At 36.3% G+C, this 25,920-nt stretch overlaps 1 protein-coding gene across 1 annotated transcript in view; it reads right to left on the reverse strand.

Moving 5' to 3' along the window:
* Positions 1–25,920, reverse strand: part of TENM4 (teneurin transmembrane protein 4) — a 2,883,939-nt gene that overhangs the window by 2,492,195 nt on the left and 365,824 nt on the right. Inside the window, 1 exon segment of the mRNA XM_053900128.1 lies at positions 10,276–10,319. The gene's annotated coding sequence lies outside the window, so the exon portion shown is untranslated.

Raw genomic sequence — 25,920 nt, forward strand, 5'->3', positions numbered from 1 at the left:
TTACTAATTTATTTCACCATCAGAATTTTACAAGGTTGGACTATTATTAGTCTTTTAAAATTATTAGTAGAGATGAAGAAACTGAGGCTGAGAGAAGTGAAGTGACTCGGCGTTAAATAGCTCGTGAGTGATGAAACTAATTTTTGAACCCAGTCTTTTTCCAGAAACCTTACTCCTAACTTATCCAACATGTGTTAAATTTAGAAAACAATGAAGCAGAGAGGCTCTGGTAAATTCATTCATTCAACAAATATTTAGTACCTACAATGAGTCCTGCTACATCTTAATCATTAGAAGTAGCCAATGAATTTGTTCTTGTTCATATGAAATGTGCAGTAGAGTAGAAAAATAGATAATAAAACTAATAATATACAAAGAAAAAGCAAATGTATAGTAATTGTGATAACTCTGTAGTCCTTTTCCACACATGTTCTTTCTACATCTCCGTGATCCCCAAGACAACACAAAGCGCCACCATTCACCAAGTTGTTCATTGCTCAAATGTTGAAATAATTTGATTCAAATCCAACCAAAACTTCTATCAGATATACCTTCAAAGTATATTTCTAATCTGACTTTGTGCTTCTATAATATGATCCTAAGCCAGGCCACATCATCTCTTACCAGGATTACTGCTCTAACCTCCCCCTAGTCTTCATGCTTCCCCTCCCCCCTTTCTCTCCAACATTCCCTGTCTAGTGGGACAGTAAGTTCTGCTAATTCTACCTCTTGAATCATTCTAACTCTTCAATTTGTTGTTATTTTCATAATTTAGATCCACATCTTTGACACTATTAGTGCTAAGTCAGGGACTGTGGAACACTGAGGAGCCCCAGAGTTGTAAGAGGTCTCTGAAGACATGTGTGCACATAAAACTTTCTGTAGCTTCCATAAGGGCAAGAAAAACTACCACTAATTGGGAATAAGGAAAAAAGTTACATTTAAAATAGACTTCTGTGGGAGTGCTGACAACACTGACTCTCATTTTTGGCCCTCCATCTTGTTCATGCCCATGCAAAACCTCCCTCCCTTTCTACGTGTTCCAGGCCCCATGGTATTAATGTGTGCCCTGACTGGAATGTGGGAAGGTTTGTTCTGCTCTTCCCCAAAATGGCACACAGAAGCCTCCACTTTAGACAAGTAGTAGAGATGACTGACACACAGAAACGTCCACTTTAGATATGTATCCTGTGACCTCATCAGCATGTCCCATTGCTCCATGAAAGCTGAGGATTAAGGTCTGGACTGGGTGGAGAAGCGCTGTAGAGACTGGGGGCAGAGAATGGCCAAGTACCCCCTGGATTTTCCCTTCTTCCAATCTCCCCCATAAGTTATCCTGAATAAAATTCTTTATAAATGGTATGGAGTAGTTTGCTTCATTTCTCAGTCTTGAAGTGCTTTCTCAATCTGGAGGATATTTTACTAAACCTCCTCAATTTTCTAACAACTTCCAAATTGAAAAGTTAGGAACCAGTGACAAACCTCTTGACCACTTACACATATCATACATTTTCTTCACTCCCAACACTGTTCCTTCTCAAGTAAATAGATCTGATCATTTCACTAATATGCTGACATTAATGTCTTCCTATTGTTTAGGGAGAAATATCATAACTCCTTAGTTTGTTGTTTGGGATCTCTGTTGTACCATACCCTCATTCTTGTACCCTCTGTACCTTAATTACTACCTAATTTGTCATTCATTAGTTATATTAAAAAATCTTCATGACTTCATGTTTTAGCTTATGTTTTATTCATGTTTTGGCTCTAATGTCTTTTTTATTCTTTATCTCCTAGACAAAATATTTCAAGACCAAGCCTAATTGCTCTTTCTTTGGAGCCTTTCTGATTCCCTTTATGCAAAGTAAGTTAATCATTCTACCAGTACTTCTATAGTACTTATAAAGTGGTAATAAGTTACACATCATAATTTTCCCCTTTGACAGAATGACCTAAAACCAGAAACTTTAAAAATCTAAAGTATCAACAAACCTTAGAATATATTCTGCTGTATAGTAGGCCTGTAAACATTTGATACATCATCTTTCTTTTTTTTTGTCTTTGTCTTTCTGACTTTATTTTCTTTCTTCCTTCCTTCTTTCCTTCCTTTCTGTCCTTTCTTTCCTTCTTTCTTTTCTTTCTTTCTTTATCTCATTTTCTTTCTTTGAGTATAGTTGACACAATGTCATATTGATTTTATATTTGTCAATATTATTTAAATTTAAATTCAAACATAAAGTATGCAAATTGTATGCTTTCAAATATCATCTTAGTTTCAAGTTTTGCTTATAAATTTTGAAAGGAAATATATTATTATTTATTACTATACATACCTTAACAAGTCTTGATTCACAACCATACTTAATTAGGGTAAACAGCCTACTATTTGGTCTTCCACCTTAGGCTTACCCTTCTTCAGTTCAATGTCCATTTTATAGTCAGAGAGCTATTTCCATAATAAGAAGTTTGATTATGTTTCTCCCTTGAACTGCAAACCCTTTCACATCCTAGATGAAGTCCAAACTCCTTTCCATGGTTTGCCAGATCCCTCCTTTCTGGTCCCTCCTTGTCTCTTCTGTCTTGTCTCCCCCCACTTTCAACTCTATCTACCCCAAAGCTCTAAATCCGATTCTATGCTCCAGGCATGTCAAACTTGTTTTAGTTTCCCTTTCGTCATGCACCTCTGTGAATGCTGCTTCTCTATGCTTCTGTTTATACATCCTTCTCCTATCATTTTCCCTTCAATTCCTTGGTGTTCTTTAGGGTTACTACTTAATTTAAATGTCAACTAGTCCAATGTCTTTCCTGACAAACTCTATACTCTCCCCTCCAACAACACTAGGTAGCTGTTGTTCCTCTATCTTCCACTGTACCATGTGCCTGCCACTATCACAGCACTTACCAGGGTTTATTTTTACTTCCTGTTTACTTGTTTAAACACCTCACTAAACTTCAGAATCTTTGAGTTCTTGAACAATCTTATTATCATAGTGTCTCTAGAACCTTGCACAGCCCCTAGCACATAATAAATACTAAGTAAATATTTGTTAAATGGATGAATGCAAACTCCTATTCAGACCTTAGACTCAGCCAAAATCTCAAGAGCAATGTGAGATCTTAGGAAAAATAATTCTCAAGATGGTTTAAGGATTCTAAGTGAGAAACTTATTCTAAATGAGGCTCATTCTGAGCCTTAGGCTGGGAGAAGAGGATTTTAACCACAGAAAAAGAGATACTCATCATGAAGTAGACCTTCAGATACCAAATCTGGTTTTAAAAGCGCTAGTAATTTTAGAATGAAAACATGTTGTTCCCCAGAAAAGCTGAGCAGGTAGGTTTTAGTTTTCTTCATAGGAAAGGAGAGAAGACAAATCTACAAGGCAGAAACAAAGATTACATATCCGAAATAGCTGGTGACCTTGGGCAAGTAAATTCCCCTTTTTCATCCCATTTCAACCACAAAATAGAGAAACAGGTTGAATTTTCTTCAGGATCCTTGATGGCCGATTTCTGTTTAATGAGTCTAGAAGATAACCCTCACCTCTATTACCTACTACTGCAAAGTCTCCCTAAATGTGTATCATCTTCTGCTCTGATATATCCTCTATACTACCAAAACTTTCATTTCTGACATAAGAACATAATCATACCACCAATAATTTCTATCTTCCAATCACTGCCCTATACTCCTTGATGCCCCAGCTGGGGAATGGACCCATGTTCGATAAATAGAATGAATAATTTACCTACTCATACTTGGATGTGTCCATGACCCATCAGCTCGACATTTTGGCTAGAAGGACTAGAAAAGTGTTCTTGCCACTGCTATTGCCAGGCTGGTAGGATATCAGCCTCATGTGAATGTGGCAAGAGCCAAGCTGTAAGAAAGATGGCACAAAGGAAGGCAAGGCAAACAGGTACAGTGAGGATTAAGACCTGTTCCTGGTTCCAATATTTTTGAGTCCTCAGGTTCAGTCAAATGTTAGCACTACCTTGCAGCTTTCAGTTATTATGAGTTGGTTTACTATCACTTCAATAGTCTTAATATATTATATTTAAGGTGAATCTCAACATCTATGTTTAATAATGAGAAAAATGCCACTTCTTTTAAGGTTGTTGTTAAAATAATGTATGAAAAATTGAATAGCCTATTGTGTTGACTTGTATGGGCTTTCAACACATACTACCTTCTTTCTTTTCTTACCTGAATATATATATATGTATATATATATATATATATATATATATATATATATATATATACATATACATATATACATATACATATACATATATATATAGTCTTGGTAGTCTTGGTAGTTATATATATATATATATATATATATATATATATATATATATAGTCTTGGTAGTTCTATTATCCTTCCCATGGAAGGTCAAATTACTGTCTATATTATGAAATAAATAAATTCACAAGGCAAATGCTTTGTTAGTGTGTGGACTGAAAAGCTAATTTATGTGAACAAGGACAAGTTTCAAGCATTGAGGCATGCTTGGGCTCCACATTCTTCGACCTCATAGTTTATATTGCTGACTACTTTTTTGTGTTTACTATAACAGTTAATCCTCACAACAATCCTATTAGGGAGGTCTTTATTATGCCTATTCTTAGATATATAAACCATATTAGTTTCCTTGTGTTTTCCCACTTTCTAGAGGCTGCCTGCATTCCTTGGGCTAACTCTGACCTCTGCTTCTGTCACACTGTCTCTGTCTCTGACTTTGACCTTCCTGTCTCCCTCTAATAAGAACTCTTGGTTACGTTGGGCCCATCTAAACAATGCAGTATAACCTCCCCATCTCAATTCCTTAATTTAATCATATCTGCAAATTCCTCTTTAGCATTTCAGGCGACATATTCACAAGTTTCAAGGATTAGTATGTGGACATATTGTTAGGGTAGGATGAGCATTATCCAGCCTACAATATAAACTAATCTTATAGAAATTAGAGACAGGCCCAAAGCTACACAGATGGTTGCTCTGAAGGCTAGGTTTCAACTCCAGTCAAGACAGTCTAATTCCGAAGCGTGTGCTCTTATCTATCATGTCTATGATATGTAGACAGGGCTTCATGGCACACTCTATAATACTATAAAAATATAGAAAACACAGTATAGATTTATTCACTGTCAGTCTCCAGAATAGTTTGTTTGGTTCTGCCTGAAGCTTTTTTTCTCAGCCATAAGCTGCAGAAAAGTGAATCTGTTACTTGGAAAAGTACATCTGTGTGCTTTCTCCAGGCAGTCATGAGACTTTCATGTCCTTATGATTTACACTGTATATAAACCTTGGCACCCAGTTAGTTTCCTGTTGGCAAAATGACTTCACTATATACATCATTCTTATCTTAAATGTTTGTGAAAGTCAGTCAGTCAACAAGCATTTATCGAGTGCCTAAAAAAGCATTTCACATAAATCAATGTGCTATAAGTCAATAAGATAATCACTCAAATGTCACCAATATAAATGGCATTCCTCAAATGAAAGTTTTAAAACACTGAGATTGTGAAAACACACAAAAAATGTGACTGCATGGCTAAATTATACTTAATGACCTGAAGGTTTAGAAGATGTTTAAATGTCTGTATGTCTGTCTAGCTACCTACCTAACCACGCCCCTCACACATACACACATACATAAGACACCTACATGTTTAAGTCAAATATTTTCAGTGAATCAGGCTATTCACTTTTTTAGATGTAACGCTGAGCACATGGATATAAGCACAGTAAATAATTAATCATAAAATGTTTGCTGAACTAGGAGGTACTATGAATTGGACCCTAAAGCATACATATGCACTCCACCATTGAGGCTTCTTAGAGATGAGAATGCCGAGTTACACGCAGCTCTCTGGATGTATTATATACTCTGGTGAAGGAAACTTTAACATGCAGTTCCACTGACTGAAATGCTCTCTTCAATCTCTTCACCTAGTTAAGCCATATTGACACCTCAAGTGTCACCTTCTCCAAGGTACTTCTCATTCCCATTTACACACTTTCACAGCACTCAGTACTTGCCTCTATGATGACAGAGATTATCATTCAAGTTACCTGAGCTATCAATCTGTATTACCTACTGTATTATGATATCCATGAAGACAAAGCTGCATTTTATCTACTTTAATCCATGCAGTCCCCAGCATGGATTCTGGCTTAAAATAAAGAAAATGCAATGGGATCTGGAAAATGAAAGGTCTAATATTGTGTAGAGATACCTAAGATTTCTGTAAAACTGGAACTCTCAATACAAGTACTACTCAGAACCATAATCCTACTTTCCCCTGGTTGATGAAACCCCTTCACTTTTAGTTCTGAAATTAGTTCAGAATGTGGAATCAATATTTCCCTTAAATGGAAGCATGTAAATTATATGTGTAACTCTTTATGGATAGTAATGAAAACACCAATAATGCAAGAATCATGGCCCAGGAAGAAATTTAGCTTCTCACATCAGCCAGTATCACCACCAGATGCATGGCGGCCCTCACCTTTGAGGGATTTGGAGGCCAAGGGACTACACACTGAACTAGGCTGCATCTGTTCCAGTTCTGGGTGGTCAAACTTGCTTCTAAAAATATTCTCTTTTCTTGATGAAATAAATTGATAATGTAATCTATCAGATTGTGTTGTGGGGTGTGCACATCTGCATTTGGTTTCTATCTGCCAAACTTGAAAATGACATAAAATATCAGGGAAAGCTTTATAAAAGAACTAACATTTGAACAAGGACTTTTATAGAAGTTTAGAGTTTGTCCCGTGCAGGAGTAAGAATAACAGCCTTCAAGGTAGAGAGAAAATGTACAAATCTATAGAATATTCAGGAAAAGAGGAAAAAATGGCTGCAGCATAAAATGAAATTGGACTTATAGGTGGAGAATATTGGAAGTATTCTCCTTCCAATATTGAAGGTAAGGTTGGAGACATGGATTGGACCTTGACATTGAATGTCTTTGAAAACCAAATTAAAGAGTAAATGCTAGGAAAACAAAATGGCATGAAAAGGATTTTGTAAAATAGGATTTTTAGTAATTAATAGCTATTTAAAAGCCATATAATGCTAATGCTGTTTTGTTGATTTATCAGGACTCTTGAATAAATATTTTCCACTGTTCATCTTCCCAGAACACCGTCCTTGCTGGTTTCTGATGCTAAAATATACACAAGAAAATCATCTAGGCCCAGGCTAAAGACCTACCTCATTTGTGAAACCATTCCAAATTCTCACTCATTAAGTGCCCCTATTATATTCTTTCTATTTATAGCTTCTGGAATGTATCATACTTTATATTATAATTAGTTTTGTTTATACCTGTCTCTCCTACTATAATATGAACACCTTAAGCTTTAAGGCATGTCTGATTTCCAACAGCAGCAACTATGAAAACAATAATAATGATTAATAACCATGTAATGTTTGCTGTATGATAGGAACATCTCTAAGCACATTACCAGCTCATTCAATATTCTGAGACAATGAAAGTATGACATAGAGAGGCATGAGATCATATACTTTGGATGAGCCAGATCATCATCCCCAAATTCTGGATCCAGAGTTCTTGCCCTTAAATATATGTAATACTATTTCTTTACCAAAACCAAGGATGATGTTTTTTATATATTCTATAATCAAATAATAATTGTAATAATAAAAACACTATTTACCCTCAAAACATATAATTGATTTATTTTTAAAAAATTTATTAAAGTAGGTTATATTTCAAGCACTTTTTGTTTTCTCAGGATTCAAAAGTAAAGCCGCTTCTGCTCTTGTAGACCTCATAGTCACCAGAGATTATATATCTACAAAATGTCACCTACAGATAAATTTTTAGTCATTTAAAATGGTATCAACAGCCAAATTATGTCTTCAGTCATAATTTCTAATGATAAATGTAAACCTGGATTAGTGCTGATTATTTTAGTGAATTCATATATCCTTTGGGCATTTTATTGTTACATGACCTTATCAAGAAAACAAATTTTAGTCATTTATGTGGTTGAGAAGTTTTAACAAATTACTTTAGAGAGACTGTTTTCTTGCTTATCAGGATTTATGTATCAGAAAGTATATCCAAACTAGATAGAAATTCTTCAATTGCAAGAAGGACTAATTTTAGACCCAGAAACAAGCCTTTGATACAACAATTCTTGACATTTGAATTCATCATGGTATAACTGCTTGAGAAATAGCTGCCTACCTATAAAAGTTAAATGTACTCTCTCATCCATACGAAGTATTCAATCATATGTTAGTCAGTTTCTCATGTTTCCAGCTCAGTACCACAAGCCATTATTTTTCTCTTGATTTAACATATACACTTACATAGTTTTTATAAATTCCATAATTTGGTGTTAAATGAAGTACAGAAATACTGGTACTGAAAATAGCTTTTTTTTTTTTTTGAAAGTTGAGAGGTTAAACAATAAAAACTCAAGGCTGCTTCTTTGGACCCACTAAATGGCTGTTCAATTTCACCAACAAGGCTACTTAATGACTAGTTATTTCCAGATTAAATTTCAAGAGGTCCTTTATAGCATTTTTCTGCAATCTTCTACATCATAGTTCTCTCTAATATGACTGTCGATCAGATCCTGCTTAGTTAAGGTAACACATGTCAAATATTTTCAAGAAAAATGTCTCAACAAGTCTCATATACTTCATTTTAAAAATCAAATTAATTTAAAAATATGTTAAATAACCAAACATCTCTTCAGATGCCCTAACTTTCCACTTTGTAGACAGCATGTTTACATAAAAATACTCTTGTTTATACATAATGACTTGGTCTCTCACTTTGCAACTTCTATATTTTCTATTCACTGATTTAATTTCTTTTCTACTTTTATTCATTCTATTTTTTCCAGGTTTTCATGGGCCATTTAAAAAAAACATAACTTTTTTAGAATATTCTCAACTGATTCTTAGAATGTAGGCTATAATTGCTCAACATTATAATATTTGCTTGTGGTGATATCAAATAGCATTGTCTCATTTGCAAAATGAGTACTTAAAAGAGAAATGCTATGGGAACAAATCAACTTTATTATAAAATATTAATAGGCTGGTAAGGTAGTATAGAGTAAGCCTATTTCAACTCCTCTAATAATATTTCCTCCTGTATTCTCAAAGGAGATGGTTAAAAGTGTTTTGTTAAGATGTCTGTGTAAAATAAAAATATTACATAGACATTAATATAAATCCCAATTCCTAAATAATAATTAAAAATTATGTGTAATCGGATTTTCACTGGCTCTCCCAAGATATCTTGCATTATTCAATGAAGTAATGAGACATGAAAACACCAACAATTCCTCTTGAATAACCCATCTGATTTATAATACATTTAAGTCAAGAATAAATTCTTCCTGCTGTATTGCTTCTCAGCTAAGTTACATAGATTCATAAGGACATAGAGCCACAGAACATCTAAATTATTTATTAGGAAAGAAACGAGATTTCCCTTGGTTTAAGATAAAACCTGTGACTTCACAGTGATGGTTTTTTCAACTTCGATGCATTGTGAATAGCAACAGAAAATATCAACTGCCATTAAAATTATTAAATAAACTCCCCAAAAATACTTAGTTTGAAATTAGCTCTCAGATAAAATTAATAAGTTCTTGTAAACTTGATTATTAAATGTGCATGCTTCAATATTAGGAAACCTAACATTTTCTGACAGGATTTTATTACTTTGGTACATCAAAGAAACTAAATACTTCATCCATTCAAATTCTGGAACAAGAATGAATCATTCATTTCCATATTTCTAAGCATTTTATGAGATGAAAGAATTTCATAGACATTCCATATTTTTCATGGGGTGCTAAAACCTTTAAAAAATAGAAAATCTAAGCAAATTACATTGTTCATAGAAGTTAGCACTGTATAGTTCGTCTCAGGTTAGTTTTTCTATTTTTCCTTTTTTTTCTTTATTCATCTGGACCCTGGTTTTTCTTTATTCATATGAACCCTGTGTTTTCATGACAACACAAACACTAAGTGTTCTCCAAATCATTTAATTCCATTATCTTTTGCCACTTTGCAGATGGAACTGTTTCACCCATCATATCATTTAGTGAGGGATAAACAAAAAATATTTCTCTAGGAACTTTATCTGCAGGTGGAGAATAGAATATTACAATACCCCTAAATCATAGGTTTGGTTTCTAGCTTTAAGGACCAGGGTGTCAGAATATATACTTTTTAAAAATGCATCACATTAAGAAACGTGGTATCACTTACCAGTCAGTTTACATCTCAGCACCCATCTCCAAACAAAATTGACACTGAAAGAATTAAAAAATATTAAATAAAATATAAAAGCAAAAAATACAACGTCTGATTATTTCATAGTAAAATTATAAATCATATTATTAAGTATACATTAACACAGCTACTGAAAAAAATACAGTATTTAGAATGCATTTTAATAATATAATGACAATAGACTTTCCATAGATAGGCAAATTTGTACAAACTAATCTTCATTTATGGCAAGGAAGTAAATTCAGTATAAATTTTTTTAAGGTATCAGCTAGGTTAGAATGCATTAAGGATAAAAACAATTTCAGTTAACATCTATGCTGAATTATTGCACAAGCAGTTAGGATAAAAATAGTGCTGGTCAAAAAATAATAAAATATATAGGAATAAACTTAACCAAATTGGTGAAAGATTTGTTCTGTGGAGACTATAAAACACGGATGAAAGAAATTGAAGATAACACAAACAAATGGAAAGACATTCCATGTGCATGTGTTGTAAAACAATACTGTTAAAATGTCTATACCCAAAAAAATCTACACATTTAATGCAATCCATATCAAAATACTAACATTTTTCAAAGAACTACAACAACAAATGTAAAATTTATATGCAACCACAAAAGATCAAAAATAGTGTAAGCAATCTTGAGAAACAAGAACAAAAGTGAAGGTATCACAATCCCAGATTTCAAGATATACTGCAAAACTGTAGTAATTAAAACAGTGTAGTACTTGCACAAAAATAGATGCAGAGATCAACAGAACAGAATAGAAAGCCCCCAAATAAACCCACACCTATATGGTCAATTAATCTTTGACAAAGAAGGCAAGAAGACACAATGAGAAAAAGACAATCCAGATAGTCCCTTTGATAATGGCTTTGGGAAAATGGGACAGCTACATGCCAAAAAGAAAGAAAGAAAGAAAGAAAATGGACCACTTTCTTACATCATACCCAAAAATAAACTCAAAATGGAGTAGAGACCAAAATGTTAGACCTGAAATCATCCTAGAAGACAGCAGTCAGTAATTTCTCTGACATGGGCAGTGGCAACATTTATCTAGGTATATCTCCTGAAGAAAGGAAAACAAAAGCAAAAATAAACTTTTGGGTCTACATCAAAATAAAAAGCTTCTGCACAGCAAAGGAAACAATCAGTAAAACTAAAAGATAGCCTACTTAACTGGAGAAAATGTCTGCAAAGGACATATCTGATAAAAGGTTAGCATACAAAATTTATAAAGAACTTATCCAGCTCAACACCAAAAAAAAACCCAAATAAACCAATTAAAAACAAATGGGCAGAAGACTTGAAAGGACATTTATCAAATAAGACATTCAGATGGCCAACAGACACATGAAAATATGTTCAATATCACTTATCATGAGAGAAATGCAAACTGAAACTACAATGAGATATCACCTCACACCTGTCAGAATGGTTAAAATAAGAAATGGAAGAAACAAGTGTTGTGAGGATGTGGAGAAAAAGGAATCCTCATGCACTGTTGGTGGGAATGCAAACTGGTACAGTCACTGTAGAAGACAGTATGTAGGTACCTCGAAAAATGAAAAATAGAATTACCTTATGATCCAATAATTCCACTACTGGGTATTATCCAAAGAACAAAAAAAGACTAACTAAAGAAGGTATATGCACCCCTATGTTTATAGTAGCATTATTTACAACATTCAAGATATGCAGCCTAAGTGTTCTTTACTAGATGAACGGATAAAGAAGATGTGGTGTGTGTGTGTGTGTGTGTGTGTGTGTGTGTGTGCGTGTGTGTGTGTGCATATGCAACAAAACATTACTCAGCCATTAAAAAAATGAAATCTTGCCATTTGCATCAACATGGGTGGATGTAAAGAGTATAATGCTAAATGAAAGAAATCAGAGAAGGACAAATACCAGATGATTTCACTCAAGCAAATGAACAAAGGAAAAAAGTCAAAAACCAAGAAACAGACTCAAACAAACTGATGGGTACCAGAGGGGAGGTTCCTGGGGAGATGGGTGAAACAGGTAAAGGGAATTAAGAGTACACTTGTTTTCATGAGTACTGAGTAATGTATAGAATTGCTGAATTAGTATATTGTACACCCGAAACGAACACCTAATGTTTACCAGACTGGAATTAAAATAAATAGAGATGGTCATATTCATTGCAGCGTTAAAAAATAAAATATACATAACATGGCGATTGGCAACCTTCTTATCTAAAGAGACAATAAATATTTTAGGCTTCAGGGGCATACAGTCTCTTTCTCAACTACTCGACTCTGTATGTAAAGGAATAGGTATGTCTGTGCAATTAAACTTTATTGACAAAATCAGCCAGCTGGCAAGAATTTGGCCCCAGGCCACAATTTTCTGAGTCCCGGAAAAACACACTGAATATTCCAACTCAGGAATATCAATCTTAACACACGACAGACAAATGAAATATAGAGAATTACTGGGACTGAATAATTAGAGCCCAATGCTTCAGAATAAACTATGTGATTTAAAATCACCCTACAGGGGCGCCTGGGTGGCTCAGTCAGTTAAACGGCTGACTTTGGCTCAGGTCATGATCTCGCAGTCCGTGAGTTCAAGCCCTGCGTCGGGCTCTGTGCTGACAGCTCAGAGCCTGGACCCTGCTTCAGATTCTGTGTCTCCCTCTCTCTGACCCTCCCCTGTTAATGCTCTGTTTCTCTGTCTCAAAAATAAATTTAAAAAAAAGTTAAAAAAAATTTAAAATCACCATACAAACACCTGCAGAGCTCTCAGCCCCAAATGATGAAAAAGGAGACTCAGAGTAATTATTTTTAATATTTACAGTAAATATTAAAAATATATTGTAAATATAAAGTAGATATCTAAAAGTGATAGTAAATAGGAAATCTCATAATTTTAAAAGAATAAAGACAATTATTTGACTTTTAATTATGCATTTTAAAAAATGCTAAGTAACAGCAAGATTCCTGGGACCTAACTTTTGCTTGTAGATTAGGGAATTCTACTAAATTAGGAAGAATAATAGATTGGAATTACCCAGATAGAATAATAAGGCCAAGCTTTACAATCCTTGGAAAATGAGTTGAAAAGACGAATCCAGAAAGTATTGTTCCAGATAAAGATCTGGTGTCAGTCTGGAAGGGAGTTTACGGGCTTCCTGCAATAGTTTCACTATTTGATCATTAGCTAACCAATATGTAATACTGGTAAAAACAAGAGAACAGACTCAATTGCAAACACACTTAGGTATTCAAAGAAATACTAATTTTACTGATTTTGGCAATATGAGATAAAACTCAAACTGGGAAACAGATTATGCAGAAGACAACTAATTATATTTGCTTTTCTAAAATTTTTATTTATTTTGAGGGAGAGAAAGTGCACGAGTGGAAGGAAGGGGGGCAGATAGAGAAGGAGAGAGAGAATCTCAAGCAAGCCTGATGCTCAGCACAGAGCCCAACTCGGGGCTTGATCCCATGACCTTGAGATCACAACCTGAGCTAATATCAGGAATTAGAGGTTTAACCAACTGAGCCACGAAGGTGCCCAGAAACTATTATATTTGTGACAGATTTGTGACAGAAGAGGCTAGCAATAAGAATTCTTGCTATTACTTCACAGTTAGAATTGCTATTTATTCCTTTTTGAATTTTTGAAAATGGTTGTGTGTGATAGACCTTGAAGTTGTGCATTTTAGTTTTTAGTGAACACTGAACACTGACCCCAGACCACATACCTATACACCTACTTTTACTCCATGTGGCTATTTTTCATTTTGAATGGCTAGATCATCCTAGTAACTTTACCTTTATAGTCGAAATATGGTTCTACTTGTCAGAGCAAAAGAAAAAAAAATGTTAAGAAGGCATCTCTGACAAACATAAATAATAGATTTCTTGTGCTCTTCATTCATGACTCCCAGTTATGGGCCCCATGTGTCTTCCCAAAATCCATATAAAATCCTAACCCCAGTACCTCAGAATGTGACTGTACCTGTAGAAAGAGCCTTTACAAAGGTAATTAAAATGAAATGAGATCATTAGACTTGGCCCTGATCCTTTATGACTGGTGTTCTTATAGGAAGAATAAACTCAGAGACAAACATGAGCACACACAGAAGATCATCTGAAGACACAGGGAGAAGAAAGCCATCTACAAGCAGACAGGCCTCAAATAAAAACAGAAATAAAAATAAAACAAAAGCACAACCCTGCCAACACCTTGATCTCAAATGTCTTGGCCCTAGAACTGTGAAAAAGTAAAATTCTGTTTTGAAGCCACTTTGTGGTACAGAGAGTGTATGATGCTCTTGCTCTCCCCTCCCCGCCTATGAGGCCAATCGAGGAATGGCAGCAGTGAAACAGACTAAAAGTCAACTTACCCACCCCTCTTTCTCTACCACCTCCAGTGACTACTAGCAATTACCGAAGTAAGTGTGTCACACACTTGCACTGAGAAAGAATAACTGGCTACAGGTGGAGAAGGAGGAGGAAGGCTCATTATAAACGGCAGGTCTCCATTTTAAGAAAAATGAATGCAGAAAATGTAGTTGAAATCCATGTGGTCAGAAACTATACATTGTCCCTCTTTTTGTAAATTCTCAGTTATTGGCTGCACTCCAGAGGCCACAGGTTGGAATTCCAATTAACCATGAAACTGTCAAAAATAAGGGTTGTTGTCTCAAAAATAAATAAACGTTAAAAAAAAATTAAAAAAAAAAAAAAAAAATAAGGGTTGTATCATGAGACCTTAACAGTCTGCTCATCATTTCAGAGAAAACTGAGGCTCTTAAACATTAATTTGCTCAAAGTCACAAAGGTAATGAATGTAGATCTTGCATTCATTACATAATCACGTTGGTCTTTTTCCAAAGTTTGTACACTATGGAAACTCTGCCTCAGTGGGCAGTTCCTGCACTGTTTCAACAAATGTTTATTGATTGCCTGCTATGTTCCAGAGACACTTCTTGGTATTAGGATACAACAGTGAACAACATAGACTAAAGCTGGCTTCTTGAGTTTATATTCTAACATTGGGTGATAGACAGTAAACAATAATCATAATAGGCAGTTGTATTACATAATATAAGATTAAAAGTGTTAGCCAGAAAAGAAAAAGTATAGCAGGATAAAGGGATTGGGGATAGCACGATGGAAGCTGATGCAGAGCAGGGCAGGAGGCAGTTTGCGATTTCAAATTGGGTGTTCAAGGTAGGTTCACTGACATTTAAGCAAACAATTTTAAAGAGATAAGGGAGCTAACTAGAAACCTATTTCTGTGAAGATTGATCCAGAGAATTCTAGTGCAACCTTAAGTTTTCAGATTGGCCCCTGCCTGACTTTTTGGAGAAACAACAGGGCAACCAGTGTGGCTGCAGTAGAGGGAATGATGGAGAAAGTAGTAGGAGAGGAATGGAGGCAAATGAGGGACGGAGAGGTGAATAGATCTGGTTAAGAGGGCCTTGCAAGCTATTGAAAGGAAACTGGATTTTACTCTAAGTACTCTAAGTACCCATTACAGGGTGTTGAACAAAAATTAGTGTTTTATTAATGTTTATTTATTTTTGAGATTCAGAGAGAGTAAGATAGCGCAAGCATGAGGGGGAGGGCAGAGAGACAGGGAGAGAGAATTCGAAGCAGGCTCCCGGCTCTGAGCTGTCAGCACAGAGCCTGATGCAGGGCTGGAACTCATAACTGGTGATATCATGACCTGAGCTGAAGTCAGACACTCAACCAACTGAGCCACCTAGGTGCTCGGAGCAAAAATTAATTCTTATTAAAAGTAATACTCTGGCTGCTATCTTGACCATATATCTGGGTTTTAGGCAAAGTGTAAGCAGGGAGAGGTGTTAGGAAGTTACTGCAGTCATACTCAAGAAAGGTGGTGGTGGCTTGGACCATGGTAGTAGCATGGAAATGATGAGAAGCAACTTATTGTTGACGTATTTTAAGTATATTAGAAATGTGAAGATATTCTGGCACATTAGGTATAGGTTATGAGAGAAAGAGGGGAAGAAATCTGTTGTGTTAGCATGTAAGCTTTTTCCATGAAGGTTTCTCTTTTATATAATACATGTGTTATGGTGTGATAAGCATGAGCTTGGAAGAAAGGCAAATGTGGCATTGATTTCTGGTCCTAGTGGGTACTAGGCATCTCTTTCAACAAAATAGTGCTGTGCTAAGAGCTCAAATCTAGGGACACATGGGTGGCTCAATCAGTTAAGCGTGGGAAGTCAGTTTAGGTCATGATCTCATGGTTCATGGGTTCGAGACCCACATCTGCCGCTGTGCTGACAGCCTGGAGCCTGCTTCTTATTTCGGGTATCCCTCCCTCTCTCTCCCTGCCCCTTCCCCACTCATGCTCTGTTCCTTTCTCTCAAAAATAAAACATTTTAAAAAAACCTTAAAAACAAAAAGAGCTCAAGTCTAAAGCCCTGTGATCCTTTCTATGAAAGCTGGCTCTTTAACTTACTGAGAAACTTTGAGGGATTTAAATTTGACCCTCTAATCCTCAGTATCCTCATTATATTATTGGGTAATAAACATAATTACCAGAGAGGGAGAGACAAAGAGGTGGGGGAGGGAGGAAAAATGTATCACATCTGTTAAGGCCTATTAAGCAGTATGAGTTTAGTGCCAAACATATAGCAGGTGTAGTAGATTGAATTAATGGCTCCAATGCCTTCTCCCTCCCTGTAGCCACACCCTTTGCCATGTAATTTCCTAATAGCCCCTACTCAAGAGGAAGAGTATAGTTCCTTACTGTTTAACTTTGGGTTGTGCCCTGTGACTTACTTTGGCCTGTAGAATGAGAATAGAAGCGATAGTGTGACAAATCCAACCAAGCCTAGTCCTTAAGAGGCTTTGGGTATTTCTGCTTTTCCTTTTGTACCTCTCTCCTGTCCCTGGATTCCCCGAACATGAGAGTGTTGTGGGGCAGAGCCACTTCTTCTGACCCTTGACCTGCATCTGGAGGCAGAGCAGCTTCAGCTACCTCACCCTGAAGCAGAGGTGCCCAGAGCCCGGAGGAACCCCCAACCAATGGGAAGACATGTGCGTAAGAATAAGCAGTTAGTTCTTTCAGTCACTGAGGTTGGGGATGCTTTGTTACACAGTAATAGCTCAGTAAGTGATAGAGTCGGCACTGAATAATCCTAGTCTATTTCCTTAAAGTTTTGATTAAAACAACAACAAAAACCCAAATACCCTCTACGTTGTTTGAACTGTCTTCCTTTGCTTTATAGTTTTTAATACTTTGATACTGAGAGCAGATTGGGAGTTAAGACACAAGTCAAATTCCACAAAACAAAATTCCAGGGGTTCCTGGGTGGCTGAGTTGGTTGAACATCTAACTCTTGATTTGGGCTCAGGTCATGATCCCAAGGTCATGGGATTGAGCCTGCATCCATCTCTGAACTGAGTGTGGAGCCTGTTTAAGATTATCTTGCTCCCCGGGGTGCCTGGGTGGCTCAGTCAGTTGAGCGCCTGACTTTGGCTCAGGTCATGATCTTGCGGTCTGTGAGTTCGAGCCCCACGTGGGGCTCTGTGCTGACAGCTCAGAGCCTGCAGCCTGCTTCGGATTATGTGTCTCCCTCTCTCTCTGCCCCTCCCCCGCTCATGTTCTGTCTCTCTGTCAAAAATAAACATTAAAAAAATAAAAATGATTATCTTGCTCCCCCTATGGCCCTCTGCCCTGCTTCCATGCTCTCTCTCTAAAAATAACATAACAATAAAATAAAAAAATAAAAAAAAACAAACTCTACATTATACCAGCCAAGAGTGACTTAACTCTTCCCTCTTTAAGTTATAGAATACCTTAGAGAGTTGGTAAGTGTTAAAAAACTCAAATGGGATTGTCAGCCAGAGCCAGTGAGTTTGAGCAATATCCTTGACTATATCAGAGCACTCTCTTACTCACTGTAAATACAATTGGGGATTGAGCTCCTATAAGCCAATTCTTTCTGAATGAAATATGCCTAAAAGAGAAAATAAAATATTCTCTAGTGTGTGTGTTGGGGGTATATATTGCTCTTACTGAGGCTATCACTATATTTTAAATAATTTTAAGTGATATGTATAGAAAAATGTGTCTATCCTCATTCCTCGTGGATTCTGTGTTTACAAATGTGTGTACTAAAATATACGTGTAATCCCCAATTAAACATATATGGGACTTTCAATCATTTGTAGACGTGCTCAGTGTGGTGAGAATTTTGAGTTACCGGTGAGTCTGTTCCCAGTGGAGGTCCAACAAGGCAGTTTCTGCTTTGCTTCAGCACTCACTCTGGAAACAAGTGTGCCCTTTTCATGGTCTATTTAGTGCCATGTTTTTCTCATTTTTGTGCTTTTTACTGGTGATTTCATTGTTTAAAATGGCCCCCGAGTATAGTGCAAAAGTGCTGTCAAGGCTGTGATTTGCCTAATGGAGAAAATAGATAAGTTATATAAGCTTTGTTCAGGCATGAGTTACAGTGGTGTTGACTGTGAGTTCAGTGTTAACAAATCAACAATATATACCGTGTCTTCATGCATACTACAAGGTTATATATTAATCAGTTGACAAAGATGTGTGACGGGAGGCTCACAGAACAGAACCCTGTATTTTTCCTAGGAGCATTCATTTACTGTTTGCTAGTTTAATATTTGTGGTAACTATAGCACAAAACTACAGCAAATCGTGAGAAGTGACTGTGTGTATATGTGTATTTGTGTGTATTCATATATCTGCATATCTCCCTATATCGATCATACGTCTCCCTTAGAATAGCATTTTAATTATATCCTCCAATAGTTTCAGTCACCAAACAATTCTTTACAGAAAGAAGCTACTACCTTCTGTAAGGCAAGCCTGGGACCTGTCATGAGAACACGATGATAGACAACTTCCTATCAGTATTAGTCATTCAGGTCTTTATCTTTTTATACTTCTTGGGTTGTAACACTTAAATGAGTAAGATTATTACCATGAGATTCAGTGGAAGAAAAAAACCTGAATGACTTTCTCAAACTTGGAAAACAACCTTCCAGAAAGAGTTAAAGATATTATTAAAATAAGGATTATGAAAAGACTTAACAAGAAGTATCAAGGGCAACCACTTATCCCTAAAATAACCATTTTCTCACTGGATTCTCCTTTCTTTTTGACCTTAAAGTATCTTCTACATATCTCATTATTGCACGTGAATTCTATTGCAATAATCTTACTGCTTTTCTCTTGTCTTTGATCTCTCAATCCCTAGCCCACTGTCTGCCACACAATGAGTTCTCAGTGCACATCATGAACTATAATGACAGACTATTTAAGTGTTACCACACTACACTGGAGCTTCACATGCATTTTATATGCATATGTATGTGTGCATAATTTGTGATATTTAAAAGGTAACATTAATCTCAGTATAAATACCCCAAAGCAAATACTTTACTCACACTTCCCAGAAATTTCTTTTTAAAATTTACTTCAGTCTAAGTCAAAACCAGTTGCTGGAGGAAGTCATCGAGAAGATATGACCACCGATCGATCTGCGAGCTGGAACCAGAAATAGGAGGCTCCTCACCTTCTCGCCTGTCCTTGGAATGTATGTTCTACCCACTGTTCCCAAAGCTGGAGTAGTTTTAAAGACTCAGCCCTGAGGAAGTAATGCTGAGACCATCTGGAAGGTATATATGACTTAACCTCATTAATGTCTCTAAATAAACATTTTAAGATTCTGTCAGGTGGATGGAGATATCTACTTGTCTTGTGGCCACCCAAGACAAGCCTCATATATAAGTTCTCTTGGTTATTAAACCTGTCTCCTGGGGCACATGGGTGGCTCAGTTGGTTAAGCATCCAACTTCAGCTCAGGTCATATCCCAGTTTGTGAGTTCGAGCCCCATGTTGGGCTCTGTGCTGACGCTTCAGAGGCTGGAGCCTGCTTGAGATTTGTGTCTCTGTCTCTGTCTCTCTCTCTCTCTGCCCCTCCCTGTTCACACTCTGTCTCTATCTCTCTCAAAAATAAATTAAAACAAACAAACAAACAAACAAAAAAAAAAAAACACAGCCTCCTAACAGTCTGCAGTGGCCTGCCTCTTTCTTTGGTCTTTTCTTGCTGTTCGTGTCTGGGCCTGGTTTGCAAACCAACACCAGCATAGTGGAAAGAACATGGTCTTTATTAAACAGGGGTTTATATTCTGCCACAGCTGAAACAGCTTCTGATTCTGTGTCTCCCTCTCTCTCTCTCTGCCCCTCCCCTGCTTGCACTCTGTCTCAAAAATAAAAAAAAAAAAACATTAAAAAAATTAAAAATAAAAAACAACACCAAAAGCCACAGAGCAGCTAAGGGATGGAACCAGAAATTGAACCGAGTCTGTCTCTAGAGTTCACATTCTTCTCCACTCTATAAACTGTACTCATTGTGGAACATCCAAAAAAGTTACAAAACTTTTCTAATCTTCAAGATCTTTATATGTCAAATGGGTGGTAGAATAAAACTGCTCATGAAATAGCTATGTGGATCATGCCAGATCTAACATGTGGATATGCGTGCATATCGTATCCACTTTATATATGCTAGTTCTTTTCTTCCAAAGCCTTATTTATGTCCATATCTTGAAATAGTTCAATGATAAATTAGCTTCTCGTAAACATGATCCTTGTTGTTTTAATTTTCAGAAATGTAGGAATCTGGATTGCAGCTGGAGGGCTGTGAATTATCAAAAAAAAAAGTCTCTGCTATAGGCAATAATTTTAATGTTAATTAACTCCATCTGGAAGGAAAAGCAGGTGTTGAAATTGATCACTTAAGTACAGAAAGCAAAGGCTGTTTACTAAACTCTCCCTAAATTAATTTGGCTGAGCTTGTGGTTAAATTGCTTTCAAGTCACTTTTCTATAAATGCCTTATACCAAATGCTGAAATTGGAAAAAGAAGTAGACCAAGCAGATTTTAATGAAATGTAACAAATTGGACTGAAAGGTCACCTAAAAATAAAAATTGTATCTTAAAAATGAAAAAATGCAACAGCTTTGCTTCAATAGCAACTGGAATTTGAACAAAAACCTGTGGTACTTCTCATGTGTTGTTCACAAATCACCTGAATCAAATCAAAGTGCATGCACTAGAAAAAGTATAGAGTTCTGGGCTCTCTACCGGACCAATTGAGTCAGATGTGACAGCAAGGTCTAGGAATCTGCATTTAACAACTCAGGTGATTTTTATTCTCACTAAAACTTAGGAATCATTGTCCTAAGGATGGGGAGATACCAAATCACACAGTAGTGATATATAATCCTCAAAAGATGACAGATTAGTATAATAGTTATCTGAGAAGGTAAAATATAACACTGAAGCTTGAAAAATATCATTAAACGAATCTTTACTCTTTCAGAAAATATCGAACAATTATAGTGTTCAATTTCCTTGTCTTCTGTCATTACCTAACACCTCACTAGAAAGCCCAGATTCCCTAAACTTTGTCCAAGGCCTTCCATAACGTGATTTGATTGTCCATTCCACTCCAAAGTTCAGTCCCAAACCAGCAGAATCAGCATCACTCATATTTACAGAATCAGAAATTCTGAGGGTGGAACCCCAGCAATGTGTGTTGTAGCAAAGCCTCCAGGTGATTTCAATGCAGACTAGAATTTGAACATTATGTACCCTTCACGATTTGTTGTGATTCATCAGACTTCAGTCACTTGTTATGCACAAGGCATTAGGGATGATATTATTGTAGTAAAATAACTGGGTCTCTTGTTTCCATTGATAGACAAAGGGCACAAATTTTCAGTTGTAAAATGAATAAGTTCTAGGTATCTAATATACAGCATGGTGACTATAATTAACAATAATGTATTGTATAGTTAAAAGTTGCTATGACAGGAGAGCTTTAATGTTCTCACCATAACAAAAACAAAATGGTAGTTATCTGAGATAAAGGATGTGTTAACTAAACTTATTGTGGTAAACATTTCACAACATAAACATGTATGAAATCATTACCTAGTACACCTTAAACTTACACAATGGTGTATGTTAATTATATCTCAAAACTAGAAAAAAAGAGAAAATTGCATGGAAAAAAAAAGTTTTTGATAGAACCTGCTATTGTCTCCAAGTATCAAAGAACCAACACTTAATGAATATTTAGCACACATTAGTTACTCTTCTGAGTGCTTGGCATTTATTATCCCCCTAGAGGCGCCTGAGTGGCTCAGTCGGTTAAGTGTCTGACTTCCACTCAGGTCATGATCTTGAGATTCGTTAAGTTCAAGCCCTGCGTCGGGCTCTGTACTAACCGCTCAGAGCCTGGAGGCTGCTTCTGATTCTGTGTCTCCCTCTCTCTCTGCCCCTCCCCCATTTGCACTCTGTCTCAAAAATTAAAAAAAAAAAAAAAAAAAACCATTAAAAAAATTAAAAATAAAAACCACCAAAAGCCATAGAGCAGCTAAGAGATGGAACCAGAAATTGAACTGAGTCTGTCTCTAGAGTTCACATTCTTCTCCACTCTATAAACTGCTATCAGTTTGTTAGCAATTCTCAAACACCACCTGAAGAATCCTTAGCCCTAATCAGGACAAAGACAATGCCCAAACCTGAGAAAAGAATAGGACTTTTAAGATCGTAAGATACAATATTTTTACACTAGAGTAAATTTGTTCCCAATATCCTACCTTTTTAAAAATCATCTCAAAGCCTGCTTATCTTTAGGTTTCTAATAAAACAGACTTTATTAGAAAAGCCTTTCACCTGTGTGAACATGAAGCAAAACACAGTGTATCAAAGCCTAGGCTTCCCTATGTATAGACTGAAGATAACAATATTATTTAACCATAGAGAAACAGTATGAAATGGGGGAATATACGTGAAAGTGCATTTTAAACTTTCAAACAATAATTATTTGCTTGTAATGTGGTGTCACAGTATTTTTCATACCAAAGTTTTCAGAATTTGTTTCCAAAGTGTCTCCTTTTACTGACCTTTTATACCACAATTAGCACTGTCTGTATAGACTGATTGCACAAAGTATGTTTAAAAAAATTTTTTTTAATGTTTTATTTTATTTTTGAGACAGAGAGAGACAGAGCATGGATGGGGGAGGGTCAGAGAGAGACGGAGACACAGAATCTGAAGCAGGCTCCAGGCTCTGAGCTGTCAGCACAGAGCTCAAGTCAGAAGCTCAACCGACCGAGCCATCCTGGCGCCCCACTTTTTTTTTTTTTTTTTTTTTTTGTAACTCATTCATCAAATCTCAACCCTCAATCTCCACCTCTCAGTGGAGTTTTCAAACTTTCCTTACTATAAAATTAACCAAAGGTGCTTTTGAAAATGATAGTTTCTAGTGTCTCCCTGGAATTTTTATTATTTAGATCTGGCATGAGATCCAGATACATAGTTTAAGAAATATCCCAGGGGCGCCTGGGTGGCTCAGTTGGTTAAGTGTCTAACTTCAGCTCAGGTCAGGATCTCACGGCTCGTGAGTTCAAGCCCCACATCAGGCTCTGTGTTGACAGCTTAGAGCCTGGACCCTGCTTCAGATTGTGTTTCCATCTCTCTCTGGCCCGCTCCCTCTTGTGTTCTCTTTCTCTCTCTCTCAAAAATAAATAAGCATAAAAAAATAAAGAAATATCCCAAATGATTGTCATAATGAGTTGAGTGGCAGAAATATTAGAGTAAATACTAAAACTCTTCTAAAGATTTAAAGCAGAAAAAAATCCTCTCACTTTCTATTAGCATCAAGATTATTTTTGGACATAGTTTTGGACATAGTTTTTTGTTTGTTTGTTTCTTTGCTTTTAGTTATTTTGTTTGTTTTACTCCAAAACATTTGTCAGAAATGGCATTTTTTTTCCTGGGAGGAAGGTATGTTAATAAAGTATTTATTTAGATAGACAAAGTTATGAGAAAGTAACAACGTAGACACAAATCCCAGTGTTTTAACGTAATAAATACCTCAGTTTGGTTCACAGGGAATGCCCACTGAGGGTCAGGACAGATGGGGGAATGAGAATGGAGGCTCTACTCCATGGGTGACTAAGGGAACCAGACTGAGCTTCTAGCACCTTGCAACTATGTCATCTGGAACTTGCAGCCTTTCAATTACCAAGGTAGGGGAAGGAGAAACTGAAAACTCAAATTTGGGTATGTCACTGCCTCAAGCCAGAAGTGGCACACAACTCAATCCTTAGTTCATTGGCCAAAACAGCCAAACATGCCCATCACAATAAAAGGGGCTTAGAAATATGGAGTGACAAGTGGAGTATTTTGCAAGCTTTACTATCTCTGCTTCGGTCTACTTTAAATTCAGTGAGTACTCTAAATAAATAATCACCAATCTTTAAGCAATGTAAAGCTACCCAGCAATCTGGGAAAAAGAGAAAGTGCTAATCAAATTGGTTTCTCACCCCAAGAATTTAAAATTGACCTAAGAGAGGACGCCTGGGTGGCTCAGTCGGTTAAGGGTCCAACTTCAGCTCAGGTCATGATCTCACAGTCCGTGAGTTTGAGCCCCGCGTCGGGCTCTCTGCTGACAGCTCAGAGCCTGGGGACTGCCTCAGATTCTGTGTCCACCTCTCTCTCTGCCCCTCCCCTGATCACGCTCTGTCTCTCTCTGTCTCAAAAATAAATACAAACATTAAAAATAATAATAATAAAATAAAATTTACCTAAGACTGTAGTAAATCATCAAATTACAAAGATTATGCATTAAAGAGATGACTTGTGTGACACATGGCTTAATCTCAAAAAATGAACACCTTTAGAAGGCAGAGCTTCATGAAAGAAATGAGATAAATTAGGACCACAAGATTTCCAAAAAGAATCTGAGAATATGCAGATATATCCTAAACTTTGAGGGACTCACCATGAGAAAAACACAAATCAAACTTAGGATAAATCATGGAATTGAGTGCATGATTCAGGAAAATACAATATGACTCATCATTATAGGAAAGAAAGGAAGAAAATAAAACAAGTATCTTTAAGAATGTTCCATATGCAAGGACTCAGCTGATGCTTTACCTATGTTATCTCCATTTTATCAACTAAACCCTCAGAAGCAAGTATTATTCCCATTTTACAGATGAAATTTAAAAATGTGAAGCAGCTAGATTAACACTACACATTTAGTAAATAACAAAACTAAGATTCAAAACCATGACTGTGAGTCCCATGTTGTGTACAGGAATGTGTATATTTTTTAATTTAAATTTTGTTAATATTTATTTACTTTTGAGAGAGAGGTAGAGAGAATGGAGGAGGGGCAGAGAGAGAGGGGGACATAGAATCCAAAGCAGGTTCCAGGTTCCAAGGTGTCAGCACAGAGCCTGATGAGGGGCTTGAACCCACCAACCATGAGATCATGACCTCAGCCAGTCAGACGCTTAACAGACTGAGCCACCCAGGCTCCCTGGGAATGTGTATATTTTCCCCATTATATTATGTGATGCTATGCTAACCTAGGACCTCCTTCACTAAAATCTTGCCTTTATAAAAGAGAAAGAATACTTCTAAGACACTACACTAGTAATGTTTAATGAAGTCATAATCTATTCACAGCCATAGTCAGTGATCCTGTGATAACTTCATGTATAACATTCCTGTGCTACAGTACCAGAGACATATAAAACAAATAGGCAAGA

Source organism: Panthera pardus, unplaced genomic scaffold (assembly GCF_024362965.1).
Source record: "Panthera pardus isolate Hobbes unplaced genomic scaffold, ASM2436296v1 HiC_scaffold_12, whole genome shotgun sequence".
Classification (NCBI taxonomy): Eukaryota; Metazoa; Chordata; class Mammalia; order Carnivora; family Felidae; genus Panthera; species Panthera pardus.